This window comes from Pleurodeles waltl, chromosome 11 (assembly GCF_031143425.1).
Source record: "Pleurodeles waltl isolate 20211129_DDA chromosome 11, aPleWal1.hap1.20221129, whole genome shotgun sequence".
NCBI classification, from domain to species: domain Eukaryota; kingdom Metazoa; phylum Chordata; class Amphibia; order Caudata; family Salamandridae; genus Pleurodeles; species Pleurodeles waltl.
Genome location: NC_090450.1, coordinates 967,478,434 through 967,485,716, shown reverse-complemented (window position 1 = coordinate 967,485,716; position 7,283 = coordinate 967,478,434).

The window sequence follows — 7,283 nt, the reverse complement described above, 5'->3', positions numbered from 1 at the left end:
TATGAACACAGCCCCTACTGAGGTATGAGCCCAGCTCTTAGTGAGGTATGAACACGACTCTTAGTGAGGTATGAACACAGCTCCTTGTGAGGTATAAGTTGAGCTCCTTGTGAGGGATGAGCACGGCTCTTAGTAAGGTCTGAGCACAGCTCCTCGTGAGGTATGAGCCCAGCTCTTAGTGAGGTATGAGATGAGCTCCTTCTGAGGTATGAGCACAGTTCCTTGTGAGGTATTAGCCTAGCTCCTTGTGAGGTCTGAGCACGGCTCTTAGTGAGGTATGAACATTAGCTCCTCATGAGGTATGAACACAGCTCCTACTGAGGTATGAGCCCAGCTCTTAGTGAGGTATGAACATGACTCTTAGTGAGGTATGAACACGACTCTTACTGAGGTATGAACACAGCTCCTCGTGAGGTATGAGTTGAGCTCCTCCTGAGGTATGAGCACAGCTCCTTGTGAGGTATGAGCCCAGCTCTTAGTGAGATATGAACATGGCTCTTAGTGAGGTATGAACACAGCTCCTCGTGAGGTATGAGCACGGCTCTTAGTCAAGTACCAATACGGCTCTTAGTGAGGTATGAGCACTGCTCCTCGTGAGGTATGAGCCCAGCTCTTAGGGCCAGGTGTAGCAAAGGGTTTTTCCCATTCTGTGTCAATGGGAAAATGTGTTCGTACATATGGCCCTTAGTGAGGTATGAGCCCAGCTCCTTGTGAGGTATGAGCACAGCTCCTCGTGAGGTATGAGCACAGCTCCCCGTGAGGTATGAGCCCAGCTCCTTGTGAGGGATGATTACAGCGCTTAGTGAGGTATGAACATTAGCTCCTCGTGAGGTATGAATACAGCTCCTAGTGAAGTATGAGCCCAGCTCTTAGTGATGTATGAACACGGCTGTTAGTGAGGTATGAGCTCTGCTCTTAGTGAGGTATGAGCCCAGCTCCTTGTGAGGTATGAGCACAGCTCTTAGTGAGGTATGAACATGGCTCTAAGTGACGTATGAGCTCTGCTCTTAATAAGGTATGAGCCCAACACCTCGGGAGGTATGAGCACAGCCCTAGTGAGGTATGAGCACAGCTCTTAGTGACGTATGAACACGGCTCTTAGTGAGGTATGAGTTCTGCTCATAGTGAAGTATGAACACAGCTCCTCGTGAAGTATGAGCACAGCTCTTAGTGAGGTCTGAGCCCACCTCCTCGTGAGGTATGAGCACAGCTCCTAGTGAGGTGTGAGCCCAGCTCTTAGTGAGGTTTGAACACAGCTCTTAGTGAGGTATGAACACAGCTCTGAGTGAGCGCAGCTCATAGTAAGATGTGAACACAGCTCATAGTGAGGTATGAGCATTACTCCTAGTGAGGTATTAGCACAGCCCTTAGTGAGGTGTGAGCTCTGCTCCTAGTGAGATATGACCCCAGCTCTTAGTGAGGTATGAGCCCAGCTCTTAGTGAGGTATAAGCACAGCTCTAAGTTAGGTGTGAACACGGCTCATGGTGAAGCATGAGCACCCCTACTAAGTGAGGTATGAGCCCAGCTCTTAGTGGAGTATGATCCCAGCTCTTAGTGAGGTGTGAGCACAACTCTTAGTGAGGTATAAGCACAACTCCTAGTGATGTATGAGCACATCTCTCAGTGAGGTATGAGCACTTAGTGAGGTACGATCACAGCTCTTAGTGAGGTATGAATACAGCTGTTAGTGAGGTATGAGCACGGCTCTTAGTGAGGGATGAGCACAGTTCTTCGTGAGGTATGCAGTTGTTATGCACATACACATTACCAAAAGGTAGCAGACATGAAGCCAAGTATACAGAGGATCCTAAACATATTTACATGTATGAGACTAGTAGACCAGGCAATGTACAGACACAAGTTACATACAGAGATCTTTTTACATGTATTCGGAGATATGCAGGACAGCCTAGACTACAGACAGCAGCTCAGTTTTTCTTCACTTACTGGTGGCACTGAGTGACCACTGGGATGCTTGGAATTGTGGGTCTACACATCCGGTTCAAATGGCAACTAGCAGTAGATAGGGAGGGTATTCCAGAGTCTAGCTACTGCAATGGAAAATGTTCTGCTCTCGATTCTGTTTTTGTTTAGGGAATCTGCAACAACACCTGACCTCCTGATTGAAAGCCCTTTCAGGGAAGTTTCAATTGAGCCAGGGCAGAGTGGTCCAGGCCCCCCCAGAGTCCTTCACTGTCTGTCAAGCCTGAACATTAGTTGCATGTTGTCTGAGATCAGTGACAAAATATCTGAGACACAAATGTTGTGTGGACAGAATATTGTGTCAAAAATATTGAGGGGAAAAATATCGAGAAGGTAACTGTAAATAGGTAAGTATAAATTTACTATTCTTAACTCCAGATCTACGTAATTTGAAGATATGTCTATTTTCAAGGCATATATATATATATATGCATATATATATATATATATGTGGTATTATATATAATAAAACGTTACTCACCCATAGAAAATGACCTTCATGATATTCTTGTCCTCAACACTTTTGACACAATATTCTGTCCCACAATATTTGCGTTTCCGATATTTGGTCCAAACACCACTGTCTGCGGTACACAGACGCATGCACTCCCAGTATAAACAGAATGACCGCCAGCAGTTGCGCATGTATACTGTACAGCAAGGGTGATAACATGGCGTCTGGAAGAGCTCCCTATTTCACTTCTCCTGATTTAGAGAAGTGGGGAGACCCACTAGATGGAGCTAGTCAGTGAGGAACGAGCAGAGGCCGAATCAATCCAGTACATGGCCCTGATACTCAAACGGAGTAGACTTTGACCCCACTGCCACCAGCCCCCACGGATGGGTATCCGAAGCGGCCAGGACCACCCACCCCATCCTCGTATCTTTGGAGGACTGTGGAGCCACCTCTCCTCCAAAAAGCCCTGCAGCTGGCACTTGACTGTCCTTTCCAAGAACTTACCTTGGTATGGTTGAATTAAATGAGCATGAATTTATTTGTGTCCCCTGGCACTAAAGATTTCTTTATGAGAAGAATGACCACTTACGTTTGGCATCATTGTATGACGCCAGTTCCCCAGTGGGGCAAATTCTCCAACCACCATGCAAATCTGGTTCCTAGTCAGGCAAACCCTTTTTCTCTAAGGCAGCCTTGTCCACCCTTTTGTACCGCAGGACCGAAGCTGAGGACAACTTCAGAGAATGTGTTGGGGTTGATAGTACCAACATACCCTAACATCAAGAAACCACTCAGAAAAACTCCCAGACCCATTTAGTTAAATCCAAAAATATTTTTTTTAAAAGATAAGGCCAAAAGGAGAAAAACTGGATCACTCACTGGAAGGTTATAGCCAAGGCCACCGGAATTATGTGATTGTGCGGCTGTGGCGTTTTTTGCGTAAGTATAAATTTGACGCATTTGCCACATAATCCATCATCTGCTCCATAATCTTCAGATTTTAATAAAAAGACATTTGTTTCTAGCTCAAACGGTTCAAAACTCACTAAAAATGTAGTGACGTGTTGCCGCACAGTGGAAATCCCTTTGAAAAGGTTCACCGGTCACCTTTCTGTTGCTTATTGCTATATTGGGGCGTTAAACTGGTACTAAAGAGGTTCAACCAAAGCCTAAATAGTATAAAAGTGACAAAATAATGAACCAAAACTATAGCAAAAAATGCTGCATTAAACCGCATAATTTGCCTTTTCTTGCTGCATAATTTACTCAACCCTGACGCATAATTTGGCCATCCTCTGCCGCATGATTCCAGTGGCCCTGGTTACAGCTTTAAAGTGAAAGTTCCGTTCCACGAGGCTTATCTCCCTCTGCATGGACAGTGAATTACAGTTCCTGCGCAGTAGTCACAAGTGGCCACTGGAGGTGCAGTACTCACATCTGGCCACTGGAGGTTTCTTCTCCCTTCAGCCCCGCTCCCAGCTACAGGCTGCCTCCATTGCTCAGTCAAGCCAGAGAGGCTGGGTGAGAGTGTCACTCTATACAAGGAAGGAGACAGCATTCACAACTTCCAGACTTAAAAGAGTTCATGTGGCAGCATCCCTGACTCTAGGGTTTCCTTCTCTCTCTCAGCCAGTAAACAGTACCCTCCTCCTCTTTTTCAGCCCCCAGGTCAGTCCTTGACGTTGACTCCAAAAGTTCACAGTAATCACAAGTTAGCTCTATCACTCACCTTCCAGTTCCAAAAATGATTCTTAAGCAAGTCCAGTGCCAGTCTAGTCTAGTTACAACTGGTCTGCTTCACAAGAAGAGTCATTGGATGGTCTTTGGAGGTCTGGTTGAGCCAACTGGGGAATCGGCGGACAATTAAACTTCTGTCTTGGTTGGAATGAGTCACATTCCGAGCCAGAGTTCAGCAGCCTCAGTCCGCTTCCAAGTCCTTCAAGTCCTGTACTGCACAAGTTTGCAGGTCTGGTTGTCCTGCTTCTCTCAGACTTCTAGGTCAGTTCCAGTTCAGGCTCTATGGCTCTCAGGTCCCACACAAGCTTCCCCAATCCCACTCCAGGGGGTGTGTTTCTGAGCCTCTCAAGCAAACCACCGGCAGCAGAAGTATGCCTACACTCCAACCCAAAACTTTGATCTGAAACACCAGCAGGTATACCACCTAGGCGGGGTGGGGGAGCACCTTTTTCATAAACCCCACACCCAGAATGTGCAACAGTCTGTTCCTTACAGCAAAGACTGTGCTCACTGAGTGGCCAGTTCAAGCGTTTTAAAAAGATTTCACTAAAAAAGTTCAAAACCTTGACTGCCCTTGTTTAGTCCATTTACATTGGGTCCTTCCCATTGAATACTGAGACTGGTCTTAACTAAACTGGTTTGGTAACCTCTGATTTTAGGCTTTAATGAAGGACACACTGAAAATATGTCATCTTCCTGGTGGGGTGGAAACATTCCCTGCATAGTGATGAATGTGCAACCCTACCCTGAGTGCCCAGCTGCATGGATACCTGGATCTCTGGAACTGATTTTTGCCATGAGGGAACAAGGACTATTCATGAGTGCCATGACTTAGACCTGCCTCATGGTAATGCAGTCTTCTCAAATTGGAAGTGTACGCCAAGCACTGCCCTCTTAAAGGTAAGGAGCTGCATCCCTTAGGTGAAGGTAAGTGACATGAGCACGGTGGTGGCAAAATACCCATTATTGTGTTCAGTTGAATCAGTAATGTGAACAGTTTTTTTTACCTGGGTCATAGGAGTGGGACCACCTGGCCCACTGTATAAAGTACTGTGTACTTAACTCACCCTTGACCAGCATGGATTGAGTGCAAATCCGCACAGCCCGTGATACTTGTGTGCGTGCTCGGACAGAGCATGATACTCGCATGTGCGTGATGGGTTGCATGCATGTGCCTGTGGATGGTACATAACATGGAGGCCTGTGGGTTATGTTTTGGAAGCACAGGGCCTGGAGAATCTGGAGAGGTGAACACTGCGGCCCCGACAGAAGATATGTACAGCTGACATTCCTGTGGAATGGGGTGGGACGCACATGCTGAAGTGAGAGGAGCAGGGTGTCATCTGTGCCCATCAAAGGGTTGTTTGATTCCAGAAAGAGGTACTGGCCAGTGGGGCCTGGGTTCATTGTCTGGGAGATGATGAGAGTGATAAGGTTGGCACTGCCAGTGAATCTGATACATAGAAAGCCTTAATCTTTCGAACTTTTATGGGGTCTTGTTCAGTGGTGGCTGACAGTCAGGTGTGATCCCAGGTTACTACCTTGGCCTGTTTTGTGCGTCGCTCAGAATCGGAGACACACCTGCGGGCAGACTGTCCCTTCAACAAATGGCAGTGCAGAGGAAAGAATACTTCAAAGGAGCTGCCATCCATAAAGCAAACATTGCCAGATTCTAAATCACATATGTGTCTGGGCTTGCATTACAAAGGTAGGGGTGTGCGCCCCTTAATTTACTGAATAGCACCGCCTCATCAGGAGAGACAGCGTCGCCAAAACCTCTTTGCTGCTGGAACCAGGACTGGGGGATTCAAGCCTGCCAGTCTTACAGAAGGGTGCTTAAATGCCCCTTCAAATATCCTATCAGACTGTAGAGATGTTACAGAAGGTGTGTCAATTAAATGCCACTTCATATTTCCCCTCAGACTTTAGAAATGTTAGGGAAAGATGTTTAAATGCCCCTTCACGCTCCCCTCAGACTGTAGAGATGATAGACAAGGACGTTTAACTTCCCCTTCCTATCTCCCCTCAGACTGTAGACATGATGGAGAATGTGTTTAAATGCCCCTTCCTATCTCCCCTTAGACTTTAGAGAGAGTAAAGAGTGAGTTTAAAAGCCCCTTTGTATCCCCCCTCAGATTGTAAGATGAACAAGAAGGATATTTAAATGCCTCTTCATATCTCCCCTCAGACTGTAGAGATGTAAGCTCTGGCATCCCTGCCAATCACAATTCTAGGTCCCACTACAAGCCTTCTCAAAGCTGTCCTCTGGGCTGCGCCCAATCTAACTGCGTATGTGGCCTCCAGAACTGTACGTGATACTTTAAGTGGGGACTCTAGAACTGGACACAAAATTCCAGGTGTGACCCAGGAACTGAACACATTACAGCAACTGGACAAAACACTCCAGATGAGGCCTCCGGAACTGGACACGTTACTGCAAGTGTGGCCTCCAAAATTAGACAAAGTGCTCCATGTATGGACTCCAGAGTTGGACACAATAGTGCACGTGTGGCCTCCAGAACTGTACCCATTACTCGGCAGAGCCCGGACACGATACGGCACAATAACACTGTAAGGCTTTCAAAAGTGTCCAAAATACTCCAGATGAAGAGTCTAGGGTTGGCCTCAACACTCTCAATGTGGCTCATGGTCTGAAGGCAATACTGATGGTGTGGCTTCTAGAACTGGAACCACTGCTCCAGACGAGTCCTCAGGAACTGGAACCACTGCTCCCAATGAGACCTCAGAGGCTGGAACCACTATTCCCAATGAAACCTCAGGAGCTGGAAACAATTCTCACAACAAAGCCTTCTGGGTGGGGACAACAGTTCAGACAAGGCCCGAGGGCCGCCAATAACACTGCAGTTCTGGTCTTACATGCCAAATGAAGTCATTAGGATGAAACATGCCCAATGACCTACAGGACTGGTCACTTTACTTCAGGTGATGCCTCTAGAAATGGACACAAGATGAGGCCTCTAGAAGATGGCACAGTACCTCGGATATTTCACTCAGAATGGACACAATCCTACAGAGAACAACTCTACAACTGAACACAATATGCAATACGGGTTATGGAACACAGCGGGTGTGACCTCCTGGCCT